General features: G+C 41.1%; 1 long non-coding RNA gene across 1 annotated transcript; it reads left to right on the top strand.

The window, feature by feature from the left end:
* Positions 1 to 10,874: 10,874 nt before the first annotated feature.
* LOC141798203 (uncharacterized) lies at positions 10,875 to 13,353 on the top strand. The gene is made up of 3 exons (XR_012599134.1): positions 10,875 to 11,031; positions 12,481 to 12,602; positions 13,030 to 13,353. It is a non-coding gene; the product is annotated as an uncharacterized LOC141798203 (long non-coding RNA).
* Positions 13,354 to 21,018: the final 7,665 nt, after the last annotated feature.

The following is a 21,018-nucleotide window of genomic DNA, read 5'->3' on the forward strand; positions in this document are numbered from 1 at the left end:
GATGTGAAAACACTCCAGGCCTATTCTTTATTCCTGCGCAGCTGCTGCAATGTAATGGAAGAACTAGAGTACATGCAGGAACTTGACATGCCTGTACACATGAGAGCCATCGTTTCAAAGTTGCCATACAAAATGAGGGAACAATGGAGGACCAAAGCACATGATATAATGGAGGACGCAGGCCACAGAGCTACTTTCAGCGATTTAGTCACGTTTATTGAGCGTCGTGTCAGTATCCTTTCGGACCCTCTTTTTGGTGACATACAAGATCAATCAACCAATGCTACTGGGAATAAAACTCTAACCAGATTCAAGTCACAGCCAAGGAACAAGCTCAAAGGCAGTGTTGTTGCAACCACAGTAATGTCTATGGAGCCGCCTGAGGAAGTTAAGGAGCCAACATTTCATCCAGGGAGGGCTGAAAGGATAGGATGCCTCTACTGCTCTCGTAATCACTCGCTGGAGGAGTGTAAGCAATTTAAAGGAAAGAAGCACAAGGAAAAGCTTATCTTTTTGAAGGAAAAGATGGTTTGTTTTGCATGTTTATGTGTTGGTCACATGAGCAGAGATTGTGAGAAGCGCTTGACATGTCAGGTTTGTAATCAATCGCATCCCACCGTGCTTCACATCAAAAGACAAACTGCAGCTCTGGAACAGGAAAGGGAACCATCTAAGCAGCCTGGACAACTCAAGACATGTGGGCATACAGGGGCCGGTAAAGACCGATGCGTGTTATCCATCCTGCCTGTGAAGGTAAAGGCATTAAAGGGGAAACATGTCATAAATACTTATGCCTTCTTGGATCCAGGCAGCTCAGGCACATTCTGCTCCAAACAGCTCATGCAGAAGTTGAATGTTACAGGAAAACGGACCAACTTCCTTCTGCGGACAATGGGACAAACAAAGGTTACTCCAGCCTACTCTTTATTTGACATTGAAATATCTGGTCTTGACAGCAACGATTTCCATCTTCTTCCAGAGATTATCACACAACAGGAGATGCCAGTCACTACTGATGACATGATTACATCTGAAGACCTGGCTAAGTGGCCATACTTATCCAAGGTGCATATCCCCAGCATAAAGGCAAATGTTGACCTGTTGATTGGTACCAACGCACCCAAACTTTTAGAACCATGGGAGGTCATCAATAGCCAAGGGAATGGCCCATATGCAGTGAGGACTGTGCTTGGATGGGTGGTTAATGGACCGCTGGATAGAGGTAACGATGTGAACCAGAAACTTCACTCAGCTACAGTGAACAGAGTATCTGTGTGTAAACTGGAAGAAATACTGGCAAATCAATACAATCAAGAGTTCAATGAAAGGAATTTTGAGGAAAAGCAAATGTCCAGAGAAGACCTCAAATTTCTTCATATTGTGGAAAGTTCAGCAGTTCTTAAAGAGGGAAAGTACTGTTTGAAATTGCCTTTTAGGAAAGAAGAGGTTTTCCTGCCCAACAACTTTGCAGTGGCCAATCAAAGAGTCAAAGGGTTGAAGAAGAGGTTCCGTCATGACAGTCACTTTCATCAGGAATATACAAGGTATATGAATGAGCTCATTAGGGAAGGTTATGCAGAGCAAGTTCCTCAGCAACAACTGTGTCGTGACAGTGGGAAAGTGTGGTATATTCCTCACCATGGTGTTCGTCATCCAAGAAAAGGATCTCTGCGTGTGGTGTTTGACTGTGGAGCCACATTTCAAGGTGCTTCATTGAACAACGAGCTCCTGCAGGGTCCCAACCTTACTAGCTTGCTGCTTGGTGTTCTTGTTCGCTTCAGGAAGGAGCCAGTAGCATTCATGGGGGATATTCGAGCCATGTTTCACCAGGTGAAGGTTCAGGAAGAGGACAGAGACTTTCTTCGTTTTCTTTGGTGGCAAAATGGAGATATCACAAAGGACATCATGGAGTTTCGAATGACTGTGCACCTATTTGGAGCCGTGTCATCTCCCAGTTGTGCAAGTTATGCACTGAGGAAGGTTGCAGAGGATAATCAGTCTGCTTTTTCAGCTGAAGTGCTTCAGGCAGTGAAGCAAAACTTCTACGTGGACGACTGTCTGAGAAGTTCAGCCACGGAAACAGAAGCAATTCAGACAATAAAGGATCTCATCACTCTGTGTGGAAAAGGAGGTTTCATTCTTGAAAAATGGATCAGCAATAGTCGAGTTGTGCTACAAGCCATCACTGAGGATCAGAGAGCCAAGGACCTGAAAGACTTGGATTTGGATCGAGACAAACTTCCAACGGAACGAGCTCTGGGTTTACAGTGGTGTGTGGACACTGACTGTTTTGGGTTTAAAATGGAGATTAAACATCAACCCCTTACTCGACGTGGGATGTTGTCAGTCAACAGCTCCATCTATGATCCTCTGGGCTTCCTGGCACCAGTCACCTTGCATGCAAAAATCATGCAACAGGAACTCTGTAGAAGAGGTTGTGGTTGGGATGATGCATTACCACAGGACATCCTGCTCCGATGGAAAAGGTGGATTGAGGACCTGGATCTGCTGACTGCATTCACTGTGGATAGATGTGTCAAGCCAGCGAACTTTGGATTGATCAGGCAAGCCCAACTACACCACTTTGCAGATGCCAGCGAAGCTGGATATGGAGTAGCAAGCTATGTGAGGATGCTGAATCAAGAAAATCAAATCCATGTCACTTTTCTGCTTGGTAAGGCCAGAGTAACACCTCTGAAGGCTGTAACCATTCCCCGACTCGAGTTGACAGCAGCCGTCCTCGCTATCAGAGTGGACTCGATGGTGAAGGTAGAGTTGGACATACTGCTGGACAATTCAGTATTTTGGACCGATAGCACTTCGGTGTTGAAGTATCTGAACAATGAGGACAGACGATTTCACACATTCGTGGCCAACAGAATCTCAACCATCAGGGAACTGTCTGAACCATCACAATGGAGACATGTCAGTACTAAAGACAATCCAGCTGACAGTGCCTCAAGAGGAATGAAGGTGTCTGACTTCTTGAAAAACAACAGGTGGCTGAGAGGTCCATCATTCATTTGGAAGGATGAAGAGGATTGGCCTAAGACCGTGTTGGATGTCACACTGGATGCTACAGACAAGGAGGTCAGAAAGGAGGCAACAGCCAATATCATCAAGGGGTGTGACGTGTCGAGTCCCACGAACCAGCTCATTTCTTACTTTTCTGACTGGAGGAGACTGAAAAGAGCCGTTGCCTGGATCCTTAGATTAAAGTCTAAATTATTGGAACGCAGTCTTCTGAGGAAACAGTCCGAAGCTTCTGTGGTGGAGCATTCTAAGGTCTCCAGTCGGGACAATTTTGCAGGAGGAGAAAGAAAGCGGGTCACATCTCAGCCCCTGAGCAACATCCTGACACTGGACGAGCTGTTGAATGCAGAAGTTTCTATCATTAGCTTTTGCCAGCAACAGAGGTTCAGCGAAGAGATTGCCGCTCTATCATCTAAAAGAGCTACTGTGAATCGACAGAGTTCCATATACAGGTTGGATCCTGTACTGAAGGAGGGACTTCTGAGAGTTGGAGGAAGATTGAGCAGAAGTTCAATGCCGGAGGAAGCTAAACATCCCCTCATTCTTTCCAAAGAGCAGCATGTTTCCCAACTCATTCTCAAAGATGTACATCAGAAGCTGGGCCACGGAGGGCGAAGTCACACTCTGTCTACTGTGAGGAGAAGGTTTTGGATCACCAATGCCAGTTCAGCTGTTAGGAAGATCATTTCTGAGTGCAGCTTTTGTAGACGTTACCATGGAAGAGCAGTCGAACAAAAAATGGCAGATCTTCCTGAAACAAGAATCCTTCCTGATCTACCACCATTTTCTAACACGGGAGTAGATTACTTTGGTCCAGTGGAAGTAAAGAGAGGAAGATCAACCTGCAAACGGTACGGTGTTTTATTTACCTGTATGACGAGCAGGGCTGTTCATCTAGAGGTGGCACCTTCACTGGAAACGGATGCATGCATAAATGCTCTGCGGCGTTTTATCAGTAGAAGAGGACAAGTGGAACATCTGAGATCAGACAATGGCACCAACTTTATTGGTGCAGAAAGAGAACTGAAGGAGGCTCTTGCTAACTTGAACCAAGACAGAATCCAAGGAGTTCTGTCACAGGCTGGAATACGCTGGAGTTTTAACCCACCAGCAGGCTCGCACCATGGTGGTGTATGGGAGCGGATGATTCGCTTGGTGAGAAGGGTTCTCAGCTCAGTCCTGCGACAGCAAAGGTTGGACGATGATGGAATGCACACTTTGTTTTGTGAAGTGGAGGCCATCTTAAATGATCGACCAATTACCAAGCAATCAGAGGATCCTAATGATCTGGAACCACTAACGCCAAACCATCTTCTTCTTCTAAAGGGCAAACCATGATTACCACCTGGAATATTTGGACCTGATGATCAGTACATGAGGAGACGATGGCGGCAAGTACAGTACCTTGCAGATCTGTTCTGGAAGAGATGGGTACGGGAGTACCTACCCTTGCTTCAAGAGAGGCAAAAATGGAGCCAGAAGAAGAGGAGTTTGATCGCTGGAGATATTGTTGTGATAATGGATTTTTCAGCTCCTCGTGGTTCCTGGCTACTTGGCAGGGTTCTAGAGGTGTTTCCAGACAGACATGGTCTTGTTCGTTCTGTGAGGTTACAGACAAAGTCAAGCGTTGTTGAACGACCAGTGACAAAACTTTGTTTGGTGTATGGAGTATAAAAAAAAAAAGGGTTGTTGATTTGTGTTTACTGTGACATTTGCCTCCTTTGGTATATTTTGCATGAATTGTCATGTCTGGTGGCCATTACAATTAGGGGCCAGTGTGTAGGAGCCAAATAGGCATCAGGAGGTCTATGCAGTTCATTGTCTCTACACTTGGGGTCACTATATGCCTGAGGCACAGGTACAAATATAGGCAGGTCTTTGTCACGAACCCTGGAGGGCAAGAAAGTTTTTGACCGCGGCACGCTGTATGCTGTGGGCTGATTTGATTGTAGGTACACTTGAATGGCAATGAATAAATGTGATTGTTTGCACCATAAAGCCTTTTGTGGATCCTTGGACATGCAGCTCAGTCAAGCAGGTGAAGCGCGTCAATAAAGCAACGCCGGGGAAGACGCCTCAGTAGTTAGCATTGGGCTAGCTCCTACAACGACATCCCGTCCACCACTCGTCCACCACTCTCCAGCCCAGCCAGTCTCCACCTCCACAGGGTCCAGGACTGAGCCTCCCCAGCAGTCTGTTCAGTCTCTGTCTCCTGGATCCTGTCTGCTCACAGCAGGCGAAGCTCCTCCAACGTGGGGCCGGCATCCGATGGCCACTCCGTCAGCCACATCCGTGAACAGCACGATGCCGCTAGGTTAGCACAGCTAGCTCGTCCATCCCCAGGGGCTAGATCCCACGTTCCCAACAACGATGGATGGAAGGACAGGTCCACGTCGTCACCTACCAGCTCACATCCGAAAACCAGCACGTCGTCCTCACCTCCTCCTCCTCAGCTCGAGGGAAATCATCAAGCCCTACGCTAGTTAGCATTGACATGCTACAGGCTGCTAACAGCTAATTTTGCATGTAAACAATGCAGCCATGGTTACATGTAGGATCTCCAGACAAACACAGGAGAAAAGTAGAAAAAAATATCGCCAAAGCCACAAAAAGTTTGGTGTCCGTGACCGACAATGAACCATACAAAGTGATGATCCACTCCAAATACAAAGATGACGAAAAAGAGACAAAAAAAATTACAAGAAACGGACAAAGACAAGAGAGCTGCTGCAACAGGCAGCTACTTGGGTAGCGCCTAGCAACGGAATCTACGCTAGCAACGGAATGACTTGCGTGTATTCCAATTATCATGTCATTTTCCCAGATGTAATCCTTCTGGAGTCAGAAGAACATGGGAACAGATAAAAAACAAATAGGCCTACAAGAACATCATCACGTCTGATAAGTCTGTTTCAAGCAGTGGTGATTGCTCTAAGACTACAAGGGAAGCTCAGCTCCCCCTAAAATGTTCCCAAAAAAGTGGTGATATGTACTGCTGTGTGTAGGCCTACATTTTATTGATAAAATCTGAGCTAGAATTCCTTCATCTTTTGTTCAGAATCAGCTACCTATCACAAGTAACTGGCTCCACCTCCTTCTCATTCATCCTGGGAACGCTATGAATTAATCCCTAAGTTACGTGAGGGCAGCAGCTAAATCGGGATGCCGTAAACTTGCTCAGCCGCTCCGCATCCCCGACAGAGTACATGTAGCTGCCCGTGGCAAAGAACCGCAGGGCGATGCACAATGTCTGTGGGACAGTCAGTGCACCGCTCCTGCGGGTTGCACGGGCAATGTATGGCTCTAATATTTCACAGAGGTAGAATAGTCCGAGCCGTGAGAACCTATAACTCTCATACAGGGAATCGTCGCTTTGATCGAGTGGATCTGATCGATCTTTAAACACCCTTTCTCTTCGTAAAGCTCTTCTTACAACTTGTGTGCCTCTGTCCAACGGGTTTGGGAGAAAAGGGCAGGTCATCGTTTCTGAGAAGCCGATTGGCCAGTGGGAGGGGCTTTTGTACAGGATCAGATTCAACCTCCAACTTATCCTGCTCCAGAGCAGGATATCCTTTCAGAGTAGGTCACCATGGTGATCTACTCTGATAAAAAAGGAACCGGCTTCGTGCTATCGGTAATCGAGAGTTAACCCTGAAGTTATCTCGCTAAGACACTAATCCTGCTTCGTGATATCTCTCAGCAGTGCTCCAGAGGCAGCTGATCATCAGCTGGATGAAAGGTTTATTGACATACTGTTTTCAAATGTTTCTCGTGTTAAAATATAAACACTCCTTGTTCTTGCTCTTCATTTGTGTCATGTCATACATCTTTGGTTTGTGTTTTCTTCGCAGTATGTCCTTACCGGGGCTGGATGAAGAGGACATCAATGCACATGACTTCAGTGATATCCGTAATTCAGTGTGAGTTTATGCGTGAACTGCGAAGATCATAATTTTTTATAACTTTCCGTTTTTGTCTGTAAAAATAACCTTTCTGGTCAGCTGTACTCACTAAAGGTCCTTGCACACCAGCGGCGATGCGGTTAAACGGCACGAATTTGCAAATAATTCGGAGGCGAATTTTGATTCGCGTGTATATGCACACCGGGAGCGATGCAATTTAATACATTCTCGAAAAAAAAAAACAATCGCCGTGCCAGTTACAGACAGCAAATGTGGAGTCGACATCAAGTGACGACGACCTGGTGCTTGTTTTGTTAAATAAGAGAAAAAACGAGACAAATGAAGCTTAGCGAAAGTTCAGTCAGGAAGACTGGGGGCACACTCACACACACACTTCTGTTCACTCTCTCTTTCCCGTTTTTGTCTATCAGCTGACTGGGAGGCGCGTCAATTTTTTCTCTATCCAATCACACCGTTTCCGCTTCTGTCGTTAGACAATCATTTCATAGCTGTCAAAGTTTAAATGCCATCTCTTCTGCTTGTCAGCTGTCTTTCAGGCTCGCGTCTCAACCCTTCTCCCCAGTCACCCCCAGTCTCTATGGCTCAGTCCTCAGATTGCAGTTCGCAGCCTCGCAGTTGCAGCCCAGCAGTCACAGCCCAGCAGACCACAGCCCGAGTCCGAAGTCCGCAGCCCGCAGTTCTCAATGAATCTTACAGATCAAGCCTCTTAGGACTATCACCACCACCAGTGTCTAGACTCCATCGGGGGGATATCATGATTCACAATGTCATTGCACCCCTTTCATTTAGTAATTGCTCGATGATTGATGGGGTCTAACCGCCAAACTATCTTTGCATGCATTTATTCATTAAATGGGTTATAACTCTTTATGGTGTTTAAGTCTCTCCTGATTGAACTGGGTGCATCCTATCTTGAAAAGGAGAGGAGAACTTGGCGAGTTTCACTGCCTGGTTCAGGAGCTAAAACTGTACCACAGCCGCTTCAGGACCTACTTCAGGATGTCTGTGGGACAGTTTGAAACGCTGCTCCAACAACTAGCTCCAAGACTGAGGAGGCAGAGGAACAATTTCATGGTCATTTATGAACTCTTATTCTATATAAGATAATTACCATATCTTTTTGAGATATAGGTAACCTGCATTAAAAATAGTTATTTATTAGTAAACAGAATCACCTTGGCATATGTTTAAGTTATTTGTTACCATATCACAGAGCCCAGGATAATCAGTCAGCCAGTTCAACACACCATTGATTTTATTAGCAAGCAAACTAGACGGTCACTGTTTTTTTTTTTTTTTTTTGGTTTGTTTGTTTGTTTTTGTTTTGGTAAATGTTTTTTTGTTTGTTTTGTTTTGTTTTGTTTTGTTTTGTTTTGTTTTGTTTTGTTTTGTTTTGTTTTGTTCTTATGTTGAAATGGTGACTGGAATTGAAGGTCGATTCTTTGAGGGACCTCGACATCACAAATGCCCACAATATTCTCTGACTGATTTTGATTGTAGTCTCTACAGGTGTGTTTACATTTTTATTCTGATCATTTTTGTAAGGTCTTTTGACTTGAGTGATACAACTGTGCAATTATTTTGTGAATAGGACCGTAGGAGAGATTTTAGCTGCAAGTTTGGCTCAAGGTGCCCGAACCCCAGCCTTTTTCAGCCCTTGGACCTACAGTTACTTCGGTAGTGGCCATATAAATCCAATAATTCTCAACAGTAATGCAGAAGCAGATGACCAGCTTCGAGGGTTAATTGACCAGGTATAACCTTGATGTGCTAGAAATGATGAGCTATAAGAGGATATAGAGCATATTGTGTCAGGAAATATTGTTAAAATAATGATATTTTTTGCCATGGTCATTTTATTTTCAGGTTGAGCTTTGAACTGCCTGATCTAGCTGATGAAATCCTTAACTGTGGATATACTGGAGTCTATCTCCAACAAGGAGTCCATTGTTCAGTATGCAATTTTTTCTGTATGCACAAAATGTACATACAGAATGGAGGGTGCCATTAACTGTCATCTGGAAATTGTCAAGTTTGCAGTCTTTACCATGGTTGTGGCCCAGACTGAAAGACCATTTACAGGCTCAGCAAACCTTTGCAGGAGTTTGGAGTTTATTAGCTGATTTGGGTGTGACATCATAACTTTACAATAACCAACTTTTTTCACAATATTCTAACATTTGAGACACTGAATTTGGGGGTTTCATTATCTGTGAGCCATAATAATCAACTTTTCAAAAAATAAATGCTTCAAAAATTTCACTCTATTTGTGCCATAAATAGATTTACAATTTAGAAATGAGTGACCAAACAATCTAACTTTTTCATGATATTCTCTTTTTTCAAGATACTCCTGGAGCAATGCTACTCAGAACTACAACACACAGTACAAGGTGCTCCTGGAAATTGTACCTACTTAGCACCAGTGCCAAGTTCAGTGTATCTGTGGAATTCTGGAGGAGTCCCACTGTCCACAGTTGTTCTGCTCTTAGGGAGTGATTATCCCAACCCACCCTGGAGACATCAAGGTCCCTTTGCAGATGTGGAAGGAAAACATGCTGGACACAGAAGAGGTCCATGTTATCAGAGGGATCTAGAAGACCTTCATCTTCAAGGATGTGAAGAGTCTCGTAGTGCACATTTGTTACAGCCATCCTTGCGTCTCGTCACAGACGTTCTATTCTATTAGAGAAAAAGTACAATTAACTTCAAACAGTGCACACAGTGCATTTGGGTTTTTTTTAGTTTTTTTTTTTACCATAGATGATTTTTTTTTACTGAAAATAATGTATAAATGCATAAATACCATTGATTGTGCACACTCTTTCCTGACAGGAAACTGCCCCTGCCACACCCCCTGATAGTGAACATGCATTGTGCTATGTCAGCATTTTTAACTCCTTGGTCTCACTGATCAGACTTTGCGCAGCGCTAAAAGCTCAGTAGAAGCATGGGTGATATTCTCCGGCATCTCAACCTGGCTGGACAATGTTCTAAAAAGTTGCATCTCCTGGTTGACAACAAACTGGAAATAGTCCACATCGAGGGGCAATTTTTGTGTGACTTGAGAAAGTTTGATCAGAAGCCTCTGAAGAAATTCCCGTTTTGAGTTCCTAGAAGAAAATGGCTCCATGCTTCTTTTTCTTTCATCAAATTAACTCTAGAACTTAAAAGGAGCAAAAAGAGGACAACTTTATGTTGAAACAAAACATGCGCACTGCAGTTTATCTGTAATATATCCTGGTAATTTACCTTCATTTAAACTTGCAAACACTTGCCACAAGGGATGAGTGGAGCAATGAAATGTTTTGAAGGTCTGTGAAACTTGTGATGATTGGCACATAGAGGGAGCTGGCATATTCACAGTTTCTCCAGCATCTATTCACTGTAAGAAGACAGTAAAACACAAAAATTGTCCTCTAAAATTTCCCTTGTACCTCTGTTCCTTTGTTCCTTCAGCGGTGCTACACCGCACAACTGTGACATCTGGTGGACGAAATAAACAAGTACATGCAGCTGGATGTCTGAAAGGTGTTGCACTGAAATCTGTGACCATCGGAATATGTGACCGCAGGGGGGCGATGACAGGTATTGACCAAGGGGCAACATCCGGTTCGTAGAAATGAAGCCTATGCGGAAGTGCTAAAAGCCGCTGTTCGTCGAGACGCCGCTTGAGGCTGGCTGCAGAAAGACCGGAAGTTACATAGACCCCCAGCCAAAAAAACGGACTTTTACGGCATTAAAAAGCATATTTACAGCCTGGTTCAACAAACGGCTTGGGTCTGAAACGTTGACTTCACCATCGGCACACACTGTGAGGGGGGTGAATTTTTTTCTAACATTTTCCTTTTGATTATATCCACATTTATCGACTTTTACCATATTTGGATACATGAGGGCGTGGTTGACTTGACTGACAAGCGAGCGTCTATTAGCTTTTTTTGCTCGGAGGCTAGGTTACAGATCGTGTAGTTGAGCTTGAACTGTTTTCATCATGAATGAATCCAAAAGTATCCTGCTGTGCCTTGGAATGTACTGACAGACCGTCCAAGAAGTCGGTGCTGCAGCTTTTACGGTGAGTAATTCGTTTTCTATATTTTTTGTGTTACGTTATTAGCAGGTGTTAGCACGTATACCGGAGCCGAACCGGGCGGCTAGCAGCTCTACGCCTATGCCGTAGACTGCTCACGGCCCATGGCTTATGACTTGAGCTTGTCAGCCAGCTAACCCTGTGGTTTGGATCGCTTTTAATTGCCGATCAAGTCACACATGCAGGCAGTGCTAATGGAAACCTATGATAGAAAAGCATACTGGCATGTGTTCGGATTTAAATGTAGAATAATTAATTTTTCGCGGTTGTTAAAATGTGTAGTGCAAAGCTACCGAGTGAGATAATTAAAGTCCACCACATGATCATTAATCTGGTACTGTGGACGTCGATTTGTCCAACAAAAAAAATTATCAACGAAGAAAACGGTCCGACTGATCGATCAGTATATTTTAAATTCCTGAAAAGTATAATGCCATAATTCAATAGCTTTCATTATGAGAATCTGAGGATATATTGGTACGTGATTTACAGTCTATGAGGTTACGTTGTGTTTTAATTACACTACAACAGCCTTGCAATACTTTGTGCTGCATTTGTTAAAACTAGGGAGAGGCCATAAGAGAGGCTCTTAAAAACAGACTAAACAGTATGTACAGATAGTGTGTGCTGTGTTCTTCGGCTATTATCTGTGCCTGTAGGTGAATCACAAGTTTCGTTCGACAGATACACAGAGAGCTAAATAGATGACTGCACTGAACTCCAAGTGGGATACATTGTGAAAGCAGGACATCTCACTACAATGAAGGGGACAATATCTATTCTCTGAGTACAGCTTAACCCTCAGGTGTGCAAAATATGAAAGCCAGTGACTAGACTTTTTTCATTATCTTTAAAATTCTCCTTGGGCTTTGAAAAAATATGTTTTCATTGATTTTTTTTCAAATATTTGATATTTTCAACAAGTTACAGACATGTTTATACCAGTGAAGTACATGTGTCTAAGTATTTAGTATAAAAGGGTATGAACTAAATGTATAAATGTTTTGGTAAAGCGATGAATAATTATTTATTTCTATTATGCTATTCAAAACATTTTAACATATATGCACACATTTTCTTTAACTTTGTGCAATATATATTTCATCAAAATCAAATCCCATGCACTAAGAAGAATGGCATGATATAGACAGACTGATATGCAGTCCCACCATAAAAACCATTTCATTTTGAGGAAAATGACTTAAAATTGCTGCTGACTTCAGTGACTACTGTGCGCCAGTAGCAAGGTGCAACTGCATTACAAGATTCATGTCTAACACTGCATGTCGGAACCTCATCTCTTAACTCTCATGTGATTACAGTAGAATTTACAACACTATTTTGATTGCAGGAGAGATATCTTGAAATAAAATGAAGTCATTGTGAAACATCCAAAATACAAAATCTCAGCTGTAATTGTCAATTTTCTTCTAGATGATCCAGACAGGCTGAACCAGTGGGTGATCAACATGAGAAGAGAAAACTGGACTCCCAACGAGGCCTCTCGCTTGTGCAGTGAACACGTTGAAAGTTGTCACTTCAGAACTGACTCCAGGGTACAGAGACCTTATTGGTGTAAACTGATTAAGTGATACCCAAAACTAAATTCTAACTTATACACACTATATTAAAACTATGGCATAAATGAAGATGAGCATGTTTTATAGTGTAATTGTCAGTGTACAAATACTTATTAAACCAGTCATTTGTGGGGAGTTTTTTTGTCATAGAGAGGTAATGGAAGAGTAATTGCTTTTATACATAAAATCTCTGACATTTATTTTAGAAATATCTTTTTTTCAGATGAGAGTGATGAATGACGCATGATTCATAATTGAAACTAAGCCTCTAAGTGACTTGAATGCTCTGTTAGTAGTTGCAGCATTTTCAGTGTTGATGATATTAGTGACTGCAAAACTTTCTGAAGTTAATTTCCGTGATTTTACCTGTGCCCTACCCTGTGTGTCTGTGTTTAACCTCCAGTGCCTCCTTCAAGCTCCTGCCCTGCCGCCCTTCGTCCACACTGCCTAGCTCCCTCTGTTACATCCTCTGTGGATCTGGATCTCTGGACTTTGGATCAACATACATCTTGTGCAATAAAACCCTTAAACTGCTCTCCTTGATCCAATTGAAAGTGTTTAGGAAGGTAGTATTAGTATTTCCTTTTGGCTTGTTAAACTAATCATACTTTTTAGGTAAACTTGTGGGGGTTCAAGACTCAATGCTGACTGTTAGTAGATGTATTGACTTAATGGATAACTAATTAAAATTCTGTTGTAATCAGGGATATTTGCTAACTAAAGACTTTTTCAAAACTCAATGGGCCTCCTTCATTTTTCTTAAAATCATCTCATGCATTGCTGTCATTGTATGAGAAATGTATAGTTAGTGTTGTAATGTGATAGTAAGAAGTGTTGTTTGGACCCAAGCCCAGCTCAAAAAAAGGCCAGAAATGTCTTTGGGTGAAAGAAACTTAAACAGATAAAATTTCAAAACAAGGCAACAGTACTGTAAGGGAAAAGGGAAAGTTTTTGTACAGTCTGGTTTAAATACAGGTCTGACCGCAGATGAGCTGCAACTGGGTGCTCAGGTGCGCTGTGTTACCTGATGTACAGGTGAGTATGTCCAAAACGGTGGTGAGTGGGAAAAATACTGTGGCCAAGTGGCAGAACTGTGAAAGTGTTGCTTTCTCTTGCTGTCATTAGTAAACACAAAGTGATTCAAACATAACAATAATTTATTCAGCGCAAACATATTTTTAAACTGTTGTAACAAGAAACAAAACTGTACAGACTAACACAAACTTTAAAAAAATTACTTCAACACTGGCTTGGAAACAAAAAGTCTTAAAAATGAAGTCCATGTATATGCGCTAAAAGTGTCACTTCTTTAAAAGTCTGGTTAAGACTGACTGCAGACTGGAACCCAGCACACAAGCTGTCAGTGAGAGTCTCACGAAGCCTGCCAGTTAGATCTGCAATCCATACTGTGTCAGGAACAGATACAGACACGAACATGAAATAGTTTTGGAAAGGTGAAAAACCACAGAAAAAAAACAGTGTTATGGCTTTGGATTCTTTTAAAATTTAACCTGAAACTCAACATTTGAAATGAAAGTGATGGACTATCAAATAAAAAGTTCCCAGAAGACCAGCTTCAAAGGCAGAGACAGTTCACTGTGTTTTTAAGACACTGTGCTAATGTATTTAAAAAAATACATAATTTCCCCTAGGTGTGAAATAACTCCATCCCTCAAAAATAGTCCGGGGCTGTCATGTCTAATGTGAGGGTGCTCAAGAAGCACACCACTATTTATACATTTTCTGCTCTTCTCCATCTTTGCTGAGTTTTAACGTTCCACTGGCATCTCTGGGTGATGCCAGACAAAATTATTTTCATGTCTGGGTGCTGGACACGGAGCTGCTGGAGGTCATCTTTCATCCCAGGTTGCTGCAGGTGCCACAGGTGGTTCAAAATCCACAGGGATGGTGTTTGGAGGGCAGGCAGTCATGGCTTGTTCCTTAGGTGTATAAGGGAAAGTAAAAATATATATGTTAAGAAAGAGATTTTTTTAACTGTCATGTCCAAGTAATTACCATACTTTTTGCTATTTGAGTACCAGTTTTACACAGTCTTTGGACTCCTTTGTGGCAAAACCACAACAGCATAATATTAAATGCATTGCAGTATGATGTACTTCCTTATTTAGTCTCATAACTTTCATCTTATTACATATTATGCTCCCCTGACAAACTTTTAAAAAGAGCAAGCACAAGCACCGCATAATTACAAATACTTCTCTTACAAAACCTAAGCTTTATGTAATTATCATCCAGTGGTACCCAAATCAAACACATATCAATGTGATTATGAAATTTTGAATTTCTTTCATATTAACCATTTGATAAGTAATGTAGACACTGAATCATACTTTAAAATAGTAATCTAGTAATTTTTCAAGCTAGGAGTATGGTCAGGATAAGTATATGGTCAGGATAACATGTAATTACTGTCATCATTTTTTACTATACTTGTACACTAGAAAATAACTTGCATGTTTAAATAATAAAATTGTATACTGACATACAAGATGACAGTTTCTCACAACTTTTCTAAAGTTTTGGCTCAACTTACCTCAAAAAGTGCGATCGAAGGGTGCGGAGGTTCGGAGACGAAGGGGATTGCCGTTCAGTGGCCAGTTAGCTTACGTTAGCTCCGCTAACTAGCATTTAGCGTAGCTTAGCCGTAGCGTCGAACTAAATGGGCGCGGTTTCATCGCCCAACCACAATTCAGCCCGCCCAGACTCCGCCTCTGAACCGGAGCCTGGCTCCACCGGAAGGCTGCATTTCCATGATGGCCGCAGCCACGGATTGGCTTCAAAATCGTGTCTCAGAACGCACGGGTGACGTCAGCGACGCTTCGTCCATTTTTTTTACAGTCTATGGTATTGACTATGTGTGCGTTGTCCGAAAAAGAGGAAAAGAATTTGAGTTATGCAAATGGCGTACTCAAAGATTCATCTGGGGTAAACATTTGCAAAATCTGTAAAAAAAAAAATTGTGGGTAATTTATACAAAGCAGTCGATTGATGTTGCTTTATCTGCTACCCACGAGTAAGCACCGCTTGTTATGGCTTTCTACTGATAAAGGAGAAACCATCGTAGGCTATATACAGCTACATAACCCAAGAACTAAAAAATCTACATTAGATCAGGCGACTTTTGAAAGAAATATATACCATTATCTACGTTTGGTAAGAGCTGAATTTTATGTAAAAGTCTACATGAACTGTTTCAAATATGTAGTTCGCTGTGCCTGCTCTCATGAGATACATGTACAAAACCTTTTAAATTAACCTTTTAGTTTATCTATACTTAACTTCACGATCATTATATAATGTAATCCCTCTAAACATGTTCAATAAATAAGCAAAAATTTAAAACCAGTGTTGTGTCTATAATTTAAAAAAAAAAAAAACTATCTAAGACCATGCTGTAAGGAGACAACAGCGTAGCCATCAGATGATGTGACCCTGCTTTACTCACATGATAACAGATTAAATCACCCACATAACTTTTATGTGGGCATTTGTCATCCTCTCACATTGATCTGGACTCAAGTATTCCTATTATGGATCATCATACAGTCAGAAACACAACTAGGTGCCGCCCTGTTGGCTATGGCCGCCTTTTGCAGCAGCTCTCTCTTTTTTGTCCATTTCTTGTCATTTTTTTTTCATCTATTTTTTGTAATTTTTGTATTTGGAGTAGATCATTTCTTTGTATGGCTCATTTGTTGGTCATGCTCACCAAACGTTTTGTGGCTTCAGTGATATTTTTATTATTTTTGCTCCTGTGTTTGTCTGGAGATCCTACATGTAACCATGGCCACATTGTTTACATGTGAACTCAGCTGTTAGCAGTCTGTAGCATGTCAATGCTAATTGGTGTAAAGCCTGATGTCTTCCCACAAGGTGAGGAGAAGGAGGTGAGGACAACATGCTGGTTCTCAGGTGTGAGCTAAGAAGTGACAACATAGACCTGTCCTTCCATCCATTGTTATTGGGGACACAAGATCTATCTCCAATAAGATGGAAAAGCCAGCTGTGCTAACCCAGCAACAGAGGGAATACCAGAGGGCAGGGTAGCATCATGCTATTCACAAACATGGCTAATGAAGCTAACATCAGACACCAACGCCATGTTGGAAGAGCTTCACCTGCTGTGAGCAGACAGGATACAGGAGACAGGATGCTCTAACTGAAGTGTGTGATGGAGTAGGGATGGAACAGTTCACAAAATCCACAGTTTGGTTCTTATCACGGTTTTGTAGTCACGGTTTTCGGTTCAGTTCGGTGTAAATTGTTGTTTTTAACACCCTAGATTACCATATACCCAAATAATCCACTATTAACAGATTATTTTTTATCACGTATATCACGTATAGTCATGAAATACCTGAAAGAATGAGACTGTTTACCATTTCAAACATCATTAAAGCTGAGTGAAACATTGCCAGTTTCAACATGCTAACTTCTCAGTAAGGAAAGTCACTATTGACTGTCCAAGAAGTCACTAAAAGTCACTAAATGGCGCTGCTGTCTAATTTGCAGAATTAATCCATGTGCATGTAATTGTCATGGACTTTGTAGGGCAGAGAAATAACGTGGAAGAGACAGAAAGCAGGTAAAACACAACATCATAATCAACTACAAAATTACAACAACTACAAATTAACTGTCTTCCGTCCATTTTTTTTTTTTTTTTTTAATGTCTAAATATCAACCCTCTTCCTTAATCTGGGCCGAGGACGACACAAGTGACCATAATGAGACACAAGTGACCATAATGAGACACACACTTGCGTGATTCATGTGAATGCAGGAGGAGAGTACTGTGAGTGAGGAGTAGAGGTGGGCAGATCAATACAAATATTGATATTATGGATACCAACGTTGATATCGATATCAAATGATACCAGTGTAAAAAGATCCATTCTGTAGTTTATTTTTTTTTCTCCTGCATGCACTAACTGCTGCAGTTTTATAAAAGTGGAGACCTGACTATGTGTGTGTCACAGCGCCCCACCCCCACACTCTCCTGATTTTTGATGATGCACCGTCATGTGGCTCAGCTGCACCAGGAAAACAAAAAAGCAGACTCCAAAAAAAGGGGTTTGTTCCAAATTTTTTTTACAACATTTATTCTGGGGTGTTGTTTCTTTATACTTTACTCTTTAAAAAATGAGTGCAATGATGGGGGAACATTTTATTTATTTACTTATTTTTTGTATTGTAGTCTTTAACTCTGTACCCGAAAGAAGATTTTGTTTTAATTTACCTTACCTTAAAGTGATCAGTTTTTGCACTTTATTTTACTGGAAAAAAAAAATCCCAATGTCTTGGGTAATTTTTTTTTATTTTTTTTTTATTTTATTTTTTTTTACTGTTGTATTGTTTCTGAACGTATAATTTATTATGACACTAAATTAATTTGTAGTCACCTTCAAACTTTGCCGAAATTCTGCCCTAAGTTTTAATAACATAATCAAAAGAAAAAATCACAAAGACACCTTAAGGTCTGCAGCTTGATGATACATCAACCCTTAATGTTAAAAAGTATCAGTATCTGTACCTGTACCTGTATCTGTATCTGTGTCTGTATCTGTATCCGTATCTGTATCGGTATCTGTATCTGTGTCTGCCATACTGGCCCTGTATTTACTTGGTATCAGATCAATACCAAAAGTCCCAGTATCGCCCACCTCTAGTGAGGAGGACTGTCTGTGTGTTTTTTGGATAGGGGAGGGACTCACACACGCTGACCATTAAGACTCAAATCTATGGTATTTTCATTGTTTGTATTAACTAAGTTTCCTTTTGGGGAAATTCTATTCTATTCTATTCTATTCTATTCTATTCTATTCTACTCTTACAATTGTTTAAAGTATTTTTTTCAGTAGCTGCCGTTGTATTTCTATAGCAGCCCAGGTGAAGAGAATTTAAATGACATGGAGCTCAAGAAAACAGGTCTGTCATGTCCAGCAAGGAAGGATGTGATGTGGAGTTACCATGGAGACAAAGGCTTCCTGCAGGTAAATGACAAATAGGTAACTCAGAAAATCCTCAGAAAAGGTTTGAGGGGCTTGAAGAGAAAGCCAAAGGCTGCTGCTGTGCCACCGTTCAAACAATAAAGCAGAGGTGACCACATGAGAACACATGAGATCCTGTGCAGCGCGCACATCAGACAGAACATACTAAAACGACGCCTGTAGCATTAATTTCATAACTAGGTTTGGTGGGTGGGTGTTGTATCTTTAGCCTAATTCAATATTGTTCAGCCTGAATACTGAAGACGAAATTGTTTTTGCAGTGATTTCACTTGTAGTCACATGCTGCCATCTTGTGGTCACAATGTAGGGTGACATCAGCTAAATTGGGCCACATTTTGGTAAATAGCTTGAGGCACTTAAAAAAAATGCATTCTATTAAAATGTGGTCTTATGGCTAACAATGGTTGTTTTCTTTACATTTTGTGTTGGAATTATGCAGTAAATTTATTTTTTAGGCCTTGATAGGTCAACTGTGCCAACTTTTTTACACAAGCAGAGTTCAGGTAAAATGGGCCAGCCGATCAGGTAGAATGAGACGCTTATCAGGTAAGTTGGGCCAGTCCAGCTGCAAAGGGATAGTCATTGATTTTTATTGTAAAACAACTGGCAATATAGCAACATAATTTATTAGAACAATTTCATAATATTAGGACAATTACTTGCATAGTAAATGATGAATAAATGAACGAATAAATAAACACCAACTGATATGCTCATCGCAAATGGCAATGTGAGCTTTGGCATAAAACACATTGATAAAAACACATTGATAAGTACAATAAAAAGTGCAACCTACTAGGCCTTTAAATGGGATTTATCAAAAGCTGCTACTTAAAACACGAATTTAGACACATTCCTGACAGGTGAAGCCGTCATCGTCACAGATGCCGTTCTTTTCGTCACAGCTCTCAGGTCTTGCGGGCTGTTGTGGTTGAGTTGATGGTAGCACTCTTTCGGTTTTCTTTTTTTTTTAGGCAGATGCATCCTTTTCACAAATAGGCCACATATAGGCCCCATACCCTCCAAACATGCACATGTGTGCATTTGTCACTGATAAAAAAGGGTGGCCCATTTTAGCTGAAATGTGGGGGCCCAACTTACATAAATAGGTTAAGCTAAAATGGGCCACCAACAAAAGCATCAACATTCCTAAAAATATGCCCAAATACCACACTTTAAGCACTATTTCTAATAGTTGTCATCAAGACATATAATATGCATCAAAAATTGTATATATACAAGTTATACAAGTTCTTTAAATTGAGTTATCATCCTTATCGTTTTTAGGCTGGATTTGAATCTTAGATCCTTCCATAATAACAACTACACACCACTCAGATCTGTTGTTTCTTTTCAAGTACAGACGTGTCAACCATTTTTAACCATTTGCTGTCATTGGCTCTTAAAATCAGAGGGGCTGTGACATCTAAAGTTTAAATGGCCCATTTTACCTGATGGTCCGTTTTACCTGATGTCACCCTACAGGTTTGTCATCTATTCACGTTTTAGTTCCAAGTACTATAAAGGCAGTAAAACTTGCTATCTTATTCGTTTCTCACTAAAAAGCAACAACCGCACACGTTTTTGAAAGCCATAGCTGAGTTTCTACTCTGCAGAGTGAAATAGCACGTCGTTACAACTCAAAAGTATTATTTAAAGCTATGTGATATGAGCTTCAAAGCAATTATATATTAATTAAATACTGATCACAATAAAGAGCACATTACAGTTTTATGCATATAGGGTGCAGAGCAAAAAACACCATGGAATGATTCATTATATGATTTAAGATGCTGAAGACATCTTTATTGCTTCTGTCAGCTTTTTGTTCAAGCGACTGATGTTTGATTTTGAAAGTTTTTTGTTCATCTTTCAAATCACTCTTGAACACACCTTTTTCCGATTGTTTTCTCTTGGAGATGAATGCAACACAGGAAAGAGGGCAGAGATAGCAGAAATGTAAAATGATGACACTAACCACAAACAATACAATGGCGGATGCCAAAGAAGCACTGACAGTAAATAAAATGGATTTTTGTACTACATAGATCACAAAGCAGTGATTAAGTCATACAGTAGTGGGGACGGCAATAACAATGGACCTGATTAGGCGTGTTTAGTGAGCGAAAAGAACCTTGCAAGCCAAAATGAAAATGAAAAAATATTTTAAATCGTTCTTTAAACACATTTTGGACTGTATTAAGAAATATTGATATAACTCGTGTATGTTCTATGTCAAATATGAAAAGCTAAAAAGGAGGGGGGAAGCAGGAAGGTGCAATGATCGTAGAGAGCACAACAATAACATGCTGGATGCCAAAACAACACCGAAAAGGCTCAGGACAGGAAAATCATGCATT

Source organism: Halichoeres trimaculatus, unplaced genomic scaffold (genome assembly GCF_033239565.1).
Source record: "Halichoeres trimaculatus isolate MK-OKI-2021-1 unplaced genomic scaffold, fHalTri1.1 fHalTri1_scaffold_9, whole genome shotgun sequence".
NCBI lineage: Eukaryota > Metazoa > Chordata > Actinopteri > Labriformes > Labridae > Halichoeres > Halichoeres trimaculatus.